This window comes from Xenopus tropicalis, chromosome 8 (genome assembly GCF_000004195.4).
Source record: "Xenopus tropicalis strain Nigerian chromosome 8, UCB_Xtro_10.0, whole genome shotgun sequence".
Lineage (NCBI taxonomy): Eukaryota > Metazoa > Chordata > Amphibia > Anura > Pipidae > Xenopus > Xenopus tropicalis.
The window spans coordinates 47,251,533-47,261,206 of record NC_030684.2 but is presented as its reverse complement, the minus strand read 5'-3'; the positions used below and the strand labels follow the sequence as shown (position 1 = coordinate 47,261,206).

Sequence of the window (9,674 nt, the reverse complement as noted above, 5' to 3'; positions counted from 1 at the left end):
ATTAAAATGGAGTCTATGGGAGACGGCCTTTCCGTAATTCGGAGCTTTCTGGATATCGGGTTTCCGGATAAGGGATCCCATACCTGTACTTGCAACTGGCAAGAAATTGCTTAAGACTCCCTAAATAAAGAAACATTTTAAGGCAGCTCCATGTAGGAGCTGCTAAACCTTAGCTAGTACTAGGTCCAGTAGGGTGATCTCTGCTCACTGGGTTTATCTTCCAAAGTTTCAGTTTCATTTCGCACCAGGATGGGGCTTCTGCTGTACTGTACATGAGAATGAGGCAAGAAGTGCAATTGGTGTGACTTTTGCAGTAAGGGTGCAAGAAGCTACTAATGACTGGAAAGTTTTTCTTTGTAGAAGCTTAACATTCAGCAGATGTAAAAGTACATTTATAGGCAAAACTGGGCCCCTGATTTCTGTTCTTTTACCTGCTAGGGTAACAAACAGTGGCAAAAAACTGTACCCGGGCAAACCATAGTAACCATCCCACCTACTACGGTTTGCCAGACTCCTTTGCCCAGACACAGTGATATATAGCCAGAGGCTATTATTTAACGTTCCATGATGCTCCTCAAACAGCTGCTATCAGTCATTCACTGTATCATTGACTATAACAGAGCCCAAGACCCTCAGTGAAATACCCCAGAAACGGCAGGAAGCCAGAGCAGCTTGCCAAGGTCAAGAGTAAGAGACAATGCAAGACAATGCAGGAAGTGGAGCAACTATGATGCAATATGCTGGGATATAAAGGTATTTATGTTTATGTTATGTGAACCTTCAAGTGTAAGTGTTCTTTTTTAGGACCTAGTCTACCTCATTTTTAACCAGGCCCAGTCTTTGCAGCCACTTTAGATAGTAATACGATATAGACTTTAGGTGAGTTGCTGCTAGCATTGTTGCCAGCATTGCATTCAGCTAAAATATCTGAAAGAAATGAGCCAGTGCACTACTGAGTGTTAAGCTAAACCAGGCTACATGTGTTCCAAACATGTACAGTCATAACTACAAGAAATTATCTTTAGTACATGACATATGTGACTGCAGCAGAACTCTTGATGCAGAACTTGGGCTCTTATGTGGAAGTGTGCATGGAAGTCAACTGCCTCTTCCAGTGGCCAAGCTCCTGCCTTTGTGGATCAGATTGTTTTCTAGATCCTCTGACAGCTCACAGCAGGCACTGGGACTTCTCAGCGAAAGCAGCTGCTTATTTATGTCATATCAACAAACAAGAATCCATTTACAGCACACAGTGCCTTCACCAGCTTTAACCTTGTACCATCAGAAATGAAAAAGCAATCTATAATCCTCTCTCTCTCTCTCTCTCTCTCTCTCTCTATATATATATATATAGTCAATATATACCCTAGTGCATCACAGATAAAAATTAATTATTATCTTTTCAATTGAACCTACTCAGATATGTTCCAAATAGAGGGTGATTGTCCTGGGCCCTGCATCCAATTGCAAAATAGGCCCTGGCATTTCAAAAACATAGAGGACCAAACAACCCCCCACCAGCCCAGTAAATAGTGAGTGTCTATGGCATCTTACAGCAGCCCCTCTGGCATTTGCTAGAACCCACAGATTGCCAGTCCAGGCCTGCAAAGAAAGACTATTTTTAAATAATAAGGCAGGCAAGGTAAAGATGACTCTGAATCTACTTTCCATTACTCACAGGGTCACTCACATGGGGCATAATCAAAAGTTGTACAATATGGTCAAATACATAGGCAGGAAAATAAACCTAGCTCAGCAGGAAAGAAGAGTGGCGCCAGTCAAGTCTGGATCTGTGGATGAACCCAATATGCAAGCCAATGGGCAGAATAAATCTTCTATTCTAAAAGATAAACTGCAACCTTATAGGACTGCAAAATCATCTTCATAATTTTCTCCAGAGGGGCCCATATGTGTGGAAATTGTAATATAGGAAACAAATTGGCCAAACTGCTCAACTATATTGCTCTGTGCATTCCCACCTCTGGCTACAACAGCTAATAAGATTTCATAGATAACTGTAATCACAGGGGGAAATGGTTTCCCTTACGCTGGGACAAAGAATAAGCATGATCCTAAGCTATTTGATTGTCTGCAGAAGTCATGAAATGGGGGCATGTAGAAAAGCAATAACACAAAAGTAAGCCACGTTGCATTTTACTTTTAGTGTCGTGGTGATTCAGTAGTTAATTGCCATTGCAGCATGGAAGGGATTGCTCATTAACATTTAATAATGACATCTCAATCCCAGAATCCCTCTGCATTTTCTAGGAAACCTCGGCATTGAGCCGTGTCAGCTGGAAACAGGCCACTCACCTCACTGCTTCTGCTGTGCTTTAAAGATTGGCTTGAGCAGTAGTATTAGCTTTAGTTCAATTACACTAGTGATTCAAATGAGTTGCTTTTTGCAGGCAGAGGAGTTTTACATCACATAGATAAGATGCATGGACGAGACAGTGTGGCTCTTGTCATAGTGGCCTTGCTATGTTTATCTATGCACAGCCAGCTTTCACATGGGCATGGTTAGCTGAGCAGGCTTAGAACCACTATGTTTACATATGTATTTAGGAGAGAAAGGGTTTTGCCTAGCTTTACTTTAATCAATTTAATAATTAAGGGTAAATCCAGCCAAGAGTTGGACTTGTTTCAGAGTATACAGTTTTGTATATGACCAAAGGTGTCCCTACACTTTAAAATGGAAGTTGCCATGTGGTTTTGTCTGTTTAGACCTCGCTTGCTAAAGGTGCTGGATAGCCTGGGGGAGGAGGCCTCAGACAGAGGAGCAAGGGTCAGGAAAGATCTGTAATGGCTCACTCTAGGAGTGAGGGTTGGGCTTAGGGTAATTAGTAGAGCAGCCAGAGGTTCCAACAGGGACACTAGAAGGGTTAGTACCCACAGTGTCACCAGCCAGCATAAGGATTCAAGCAGTCAGGCTCAGGGATAGCATCCACTAGTGCTGGGGACTAGTTCTCCCATATCTAGTTCTCCTACCTCTGGTTGTGACTAATACTCCAGTCTAGATATATAATTCCCAGAATTTTGGTTTTAATAAGCTACCAGGAGAGTTCATTTCATTCTGTAATAGCAGGACCATTACCTGTGGCGTATCCATGCCAAATAATATGCAATATATCTTACCTGAAGTCAAGGAACATGAATTGGGCTGACAACTTTTCTATTCTGCTACATTTTAATGACAAGGATAACCCAAATACAGCTTGAGAGTAGATTCTGTATGATTATCACTGGGGTGCAGCAATGGATACCAAAATGGGAGAAAAATGGTCCCCCAAAAAGTAATTAATCAAGGTGCTTGTACCTATATGCACTTATTTAATCTTCAGTTAAAGGCTATAATATGTGCATATGGTGTTCTGTGTATTATGTATCTATAGTGCAGGCAGGTGCTTTTACACTTCCTAAGTTAATGAAACTAGACTGGTGGGCAGGTGCATTTGCCTAACATTTGGGCTACCTTGGCTTGCAGAAGAGATTATCACGACAATGAGAGAGGGCCGATTGCCAGGGCACATTTGGCAGGAGCTACAGTGATGAAGGCTGTTCTGTTTGCTGATGTTTTAATAGGAACAGTTGCTAAGGGGGGCGTTGGCATGGCAGCATGAGAGAAGACATCATTACCTAGGGGAAACTGACGACAAAACCACATACTCCTCAGCCAGGGTTTTAATGCCCTGACTTAATATGGAAGGTAAAACTGATGAACAATCCTGATACAGGTGGCTGCAAAATTGAACCTTAAAGAAACCCTGAAAGCAAAAATTCTTTAGGATATAGGCATTTCCTATACCTGTAATTCTTCACCTATGGATTGGGACCTCATGCTGTTTACATTGGGTCCCTACTATCCCCTCCAAGACAACAAAATTTCCTTCTAAAAACCTAATATCTGTTAGTAAAATGAGGTAGGTAATCAATTCTATACTGAATCTTGGGTCCCAACGCAGAATCCCCAATATAATCCCCAAAATAATTAAGAAACACTGCTTTACACCCTTTAAAAATCTTTTAAAAGATTGAAAATCTCTCCACTGCTTGTTCTGACTATTCACACCACTGAAACATTGTAGACATTAGCAATCAACACACAGATGATTTCTGCTGCTGCCTGGAATTGCTTTCTACAAGTAACTTTACTATCCTGAAGTACTGCCTATGTATTTTTAAAATCCAAATCCCTTTTATTGACACTCAGTCTTCTGCCACTTAGCCGACCAGAATGCGTCAAGAAATCAAGAGCCACTTGCAAGCATGACGTGTCTTGGACCGATTGCATTTGTTCTGTATACTTCCGCTTAGACACATTGTTTTTATTGTCTACTTATAGTAATGAAGAGAATAAATACATGTGCAGCCCAATAAAAGGTAAGCCACACTTCCCTCAAGGAGGCCCAATATGAGAGAAATTTACTGTTAAGAAAATCCATGGAACTATAGGATAGTGCCTGTTTTCTGACCATGCTATCAGCTGGGGGGACTTGATCAAATGTTTTACTGCAGTGACCTTAACTCTAGATGTCTAAAGACCTTTGAATTAAAGAGCCATTGACAACCACCCTACACAATCCCGCCTCTGTCAGTGCACATTGTAGAAAGTAACACGTTTATGAGGTTCTGAAAACCCTTGGCACAAAGCTAAGTGGATCACAGTCCAACATTAGAGTCCAAAATACCAAATTGGGTATCCAATGTGGTGAGTTTTACCTCCACCCACTAGAGGGCTTCAGGCAGTTGATATTAACCCCCATATGAAATTAAATTAATTAATTAGTTAGGTTTCCCAAGGAGCAGTAACCCATTGCAACCAATAGAATGTTTGGTGACCAGTAAATTCTACCTACTGATTGGTTGCTATGGGTTACTGCTGGGAAAACATAGTACCTTTTATTACATAAACTCACAAGTGTCATATTTAAATGCCTACACCATGCCAATAAAATTTACAGCCCCTCCTGCCATGCATAATGTTATAATATCTAACTCCCCTAAAATTGCCTCTTGTCTTGTGTTTGACTAGGGTGTACTTGCTGGAGAACCGAGGGGCCCAAAATTGTATCTTGTGACCCAATGGTAATTTCTCCATCCAGATGGTATTGAGCTGGTGGGGGGGATGGGCTAGTTAGTTACAATAAAGACAGAAGTAAAATATCTAATGGATATTAACTTAGCCATTTAATATATTATGCAGTGGCATAAGTGGAAATTAGTGGGCCCAGAGCAATATTTTGTTTTTTACTCGTGGTTCTAAGTGCAGATCATTAGAAGAAATATGGATACTGGAAACTGTGTTCTAAATAATTTTAGAGGCCAAAAACCAAAAAGGACCAAAGTGAACATTCAGTATGTTAGAAAATGTCCTGTTCTTAACAACTTTTTAATAGGTCTTCATTTTTTATCATTTTTAAACTTTTAGTCTTTTTCTTCTGACTGTTTTAAGCTGTCGGGGGGGGGTAAAAAAACTACTGTTCTGTTAAACTTCAATTTTATGGTTATTGTTACTTTATAGTACTTACCTTTCTATTCCAGAACTCCCTTATTCATCCTACAGTCTCTCATTCAAACCGCTGCTAAGGTAACTCAACCCTAGCAACATAATAGCTGCTAAATTCCACTCTGAAGGGCTGCTGAACAAAAAGCTAAATAATTCCAAAACACAAAAAAATAAAATATGTAATTGCAACTTGTCTTAGAATATGAATGTCTGCATCATACTACAAATTCATTTAAAGCTAAACCACCCCTTTAAAAGTGGCAGACCCAATAATAACAGAAATAAAGGCGATGTTCATCAACATAATCCAAACCCACAACAGAAAGGCTGATTTTGAAAGCTGCATTTTATTGAAGGTACAAAATGAGCAGTCAAAAAGTATCACATCTGCATTGAACACTATTGTATATATAAAAAAATAATGATTTAAAACTCTGGTGTAGACTCTGTTTGTTCCTTGAAAACACAGGACAAGTACATAAATAAATCAATCTGAAAATGAGTAAAAAAAAATATAGACAAGAATTCTTCCATGCTTTGAATTGTCACATCCATGTAATAAATGGGCTGCCGAGAAGCAAGTAAACATCCTCATCATGCAAAGTAACATCGGCCGGACCTGTCTGGGAGCGGAGAGGGACAGTACTGGGATCCATATCCTTATCTGTTTGCATCAAACATAGAAAGTTTGGGGATAGTTTGGAAAAGAAACACTGTATTGAGAAAAATAGCATTTTCTCAAAAGGCAAACACTTCCCAAGCTTATTATTGGGTGTAAGTATTCATTCCAGCAAAGAAAAATAGAGGAGACCTTATGACCTTTAGAAGGTAATTTGGTGGCACTTTGTGGCTAAACCAGTATAACAGTGTCCATGGATAAACCACGGGGCACTCACATACAATCTGCTCTTTCCTCTCAGCATGAACTTTTAGGGCAATGGCACATCTTTTTTCCACTTTGGATGTTTTTTTGGCAATAATCATAAAAATCACCCACGCTGAAATTTTCCAATAAGTGGATTGGTGGCGACTTCAGGAATTTGTACACAACATTTTTAGCAAAGAAAAAATACAGCAGGCAAAATGTTCACATCACTCTGTCTGCTGTAACAATTAGGGGGGTATCAAAGGGGGAAAAGTGCTTCATTTACAAGATTATGACAGTAGACCGCCATAACTCACTTGGATAAGAAATGACTATACATGGTGCATTCCAGGCAACTACCATGTGTCTCTTCCTACTTGCCTGTTCTGTCCGTGCTCTATGAGCATGAAGAACAAACTAGTCTCTATACCATATCCATAAACTGTAGGGTAAAATGTGAATGATGCCAGCAGTTACAGGTAGCAGTTAATATGAGCAACATTGTACACTAATAATAAGCATTCTTTTTGATATTTAGATTTCACATATCTGCCCCTGTGAGGTTTGTTTCTCAATAAATCAAGCAAACCATGTCCGTGATTTCTGTTGCAGGAGATCTAAATAAGCTGCCAATAACAATAATGGGATCTATCACCTGAGTGAAGGATCTCACTGGTTTAGTTCCTCATGGAGCCATTATAGTTGTTTAGTGGGAGCTATAATGAGAAGGCAATCGGTGCTCTTAAGGGCATAAACATAGAGACCAAAGATACTGCATGAGGCTAAAAATAGCTACATTAGTCTCAAATTCCCATAGAATAGTAGCATTTAAAATCAAGGTCAGTACTATATATGCTATACTTATATATATATGTTATAAATACATTCCATATATATTTTAAAAGAGCACCTAAAGGCTACCTGATATAGCCCCTATTAAATTACCAAACCTGCTCCTATAGGGGAATATTTATAATCTGATTATTATCTGCAGGGATTCAAATGCTTTTCACCTACAATTCCCAGTATAATGCAGGGACTTGTAGCCCCAGGGTTGCAGGTTGCCCACACCTGCCCTATACCATCACAGTCAGCTCTGTAGAAGTGATGCCATTTCGGGAAAGTATGGTAAAATATATTAAAGGAAAATGTAATAATTAAATATTACTCAGATATTGTAAGTGAAAATATGTATACCTTTAGATCTGTTGTATTTTATCTTAAATAGGGTTATGTCTGGAGCACATTTAGTTAGTCTACAAATAATTTCTTCCCTGCATATAAGCATTTACACATGGTATGTTACTGGCTTTGCTAAGCTATTCCCTACAGACCCTCAACTCAATTAATGCCTTGAAAAAAGGTTTTGCTGTCCCTGATGTCTACGGAGCGTGCTTAGCTGAAGTAAGCAATATAGCAGCTCCCACTCATCTGTATTAATGCAACTGTGCAAATAAGAAATGATCTCTGCACACAGAGGGGCCTAATTAGTGTTAGAGTACTGGGCAATTGGGCACCATTTTTTTAAACCATAGCAACCAATCATTAAATATCTTTAAACAGGCAAGTTGGAAACTGAAAGAAAATGTCTGATTGGTTGTAATGGGTTACTGCTCTGCTGCAAAATTCCCCAGTATTCATAAATTCGATTTTTTTATTTATGTTTTGGAACACTGGGAGTGAAATCTAAAATGGACCGTGGACTGTTAAGCTGACTGTGCTCTTTTAGCTACTTTGGCAAGTTTTCACTCTAGCTGGCAGGTTGCAGCCAATGTTTTTTCTAAATATAGGAACCTATGGCCAGACTTAGCAAATATAGCAAATAATGGAACCAGGGTCTGCAAGGGTGTCAGTGGGGCCCTGATAAATGGATAAATGGCCATTTTCAATATATATCGGTTATAACAGGTCAAGTTCTGGAAATTTTTGAAGAGGGCCTGAAAATTTCCTGTGGGGCCCAATAATAGCTGCAAAAATTTCTGCTTTAGCATTTGGTGTGTATAAATATACTCACTCGTTCCTTGTATAAAGCTTTAAATAACAAGTACAGCATACACCCCAGTATAAAAATACAGCAGACATAATACATTAACAAATAAGCAAAAATAGCCCAAAAAATCCAAAGAGATGTGCTTTTGTACCCTAGTGCTGAGAATTAGCTCTTTTAGATTCTGGATAGGTCATTGTGAGTGATTACTCTGCTCAGTCCCACTTCTCACTGTAATGTGTAAGGAACTGAGACCACGGCATTCACATGGGGCTCAAGGTGGGGGCAGGCATAGGTGCTGCTCTGTAAGTTTATATAGTGTTGGCATGGTGCCTAATTTGGGTTTCTGTGCAGACCTTTTTATCTATGGTATTAAGCCTTTACCATGGTGCAACTCCAGTATGGCCAGCAGTACCTGAATCAATAATATCCTTCATTTACCAGAATTACTTCGCCAAGTGAATGGACTTATGTCAAGATTTATATAGCATAGAGAGCTTTCTGCAGTAAACATTGTAATTTTGCATATCTCCATTTCTAGGTAGGAGTCTGATCCAAGTACTGTTAAAATAGGCCCATCAGTAGAAGAAACAGAATCTCATGTTGGTAAAGGCAAGAAACTATGTATCATCTGCTTCTTGGTGATGGGATCGGTATTTTATTTACAAACTGTCTCATTAATAAAGACAGGCATGTATTAATATAGCAGCTCCGATCCCTGTGTTTGGCACTGAATGAGAAGTGTGCAGTTCTGTGCCTTCAAAGCAGGGCAGGACTGGCAATTTGTGGGTTCTGGCAAATGCCAGAGGGGCTATTTAGTGGGCTGGTGGGAGGCTGTTTTGGCCTCTGTGCCAGGGCCTATTTTGAATGCCATTCCAGACCTGCTTCTAAGGCTTTGCACTGGTCCATTGAGTCCAAATGACTGCTTTATACTGCATGCTCTGCATTCTCCTCTCCTAATTCTCAAGGATTCTTCCCTGCCTCAACTTTGGCTTCCTAATCACTAGTGAAATTTGCAGAGGCTGCTGACCTGGAAATGATTTAAGATGCTGCTATTACTGTATCTGTCACAGAAAATGAGTGTTTGAGTGTAGGCAGCACACAGGCGTGCTCCTGTGACAAACATCTCATACTACTTTGCCTCCAGCTGTTGTCAGTAGCAAATCCCAGTAGTTGGTTGGTAGAGGATAATGGGAGTTATCGTTGACCTCAGCTAGAAGTAAAAAATGTGATTTACCTATTCTTAAATATTGTAATAAGTCTACAGTTGTCCAAGGTAGACATTGGCGAAAATTCTCTTGTGTCCTTATTATAAT

At 39.7% G+C, this 9,674-nt stretch overlaps 1 long non-coding RNA gene across 1 annotated transcript; it reads left to right on the top strand.

The window, feature by feature from the left end:
* The first annotated feature begins 616 nt into the window (after positions 1 to 616).
* Positions 617 to 6,923, top strand: LOC105948269. Its single transcript, XR_001171702.2, has 3 exons — positions 617 to 753; positions 4,226 to 4,380; positions 5,542 to 6,923. It is a non-coding gene; the product is annotated as an uncharacterized LOC105948269 (long non-coding RNA).
* The last annotated feature ends 2,751 nt before the right edge of the window (positions 6,924 to 9,674 follow it).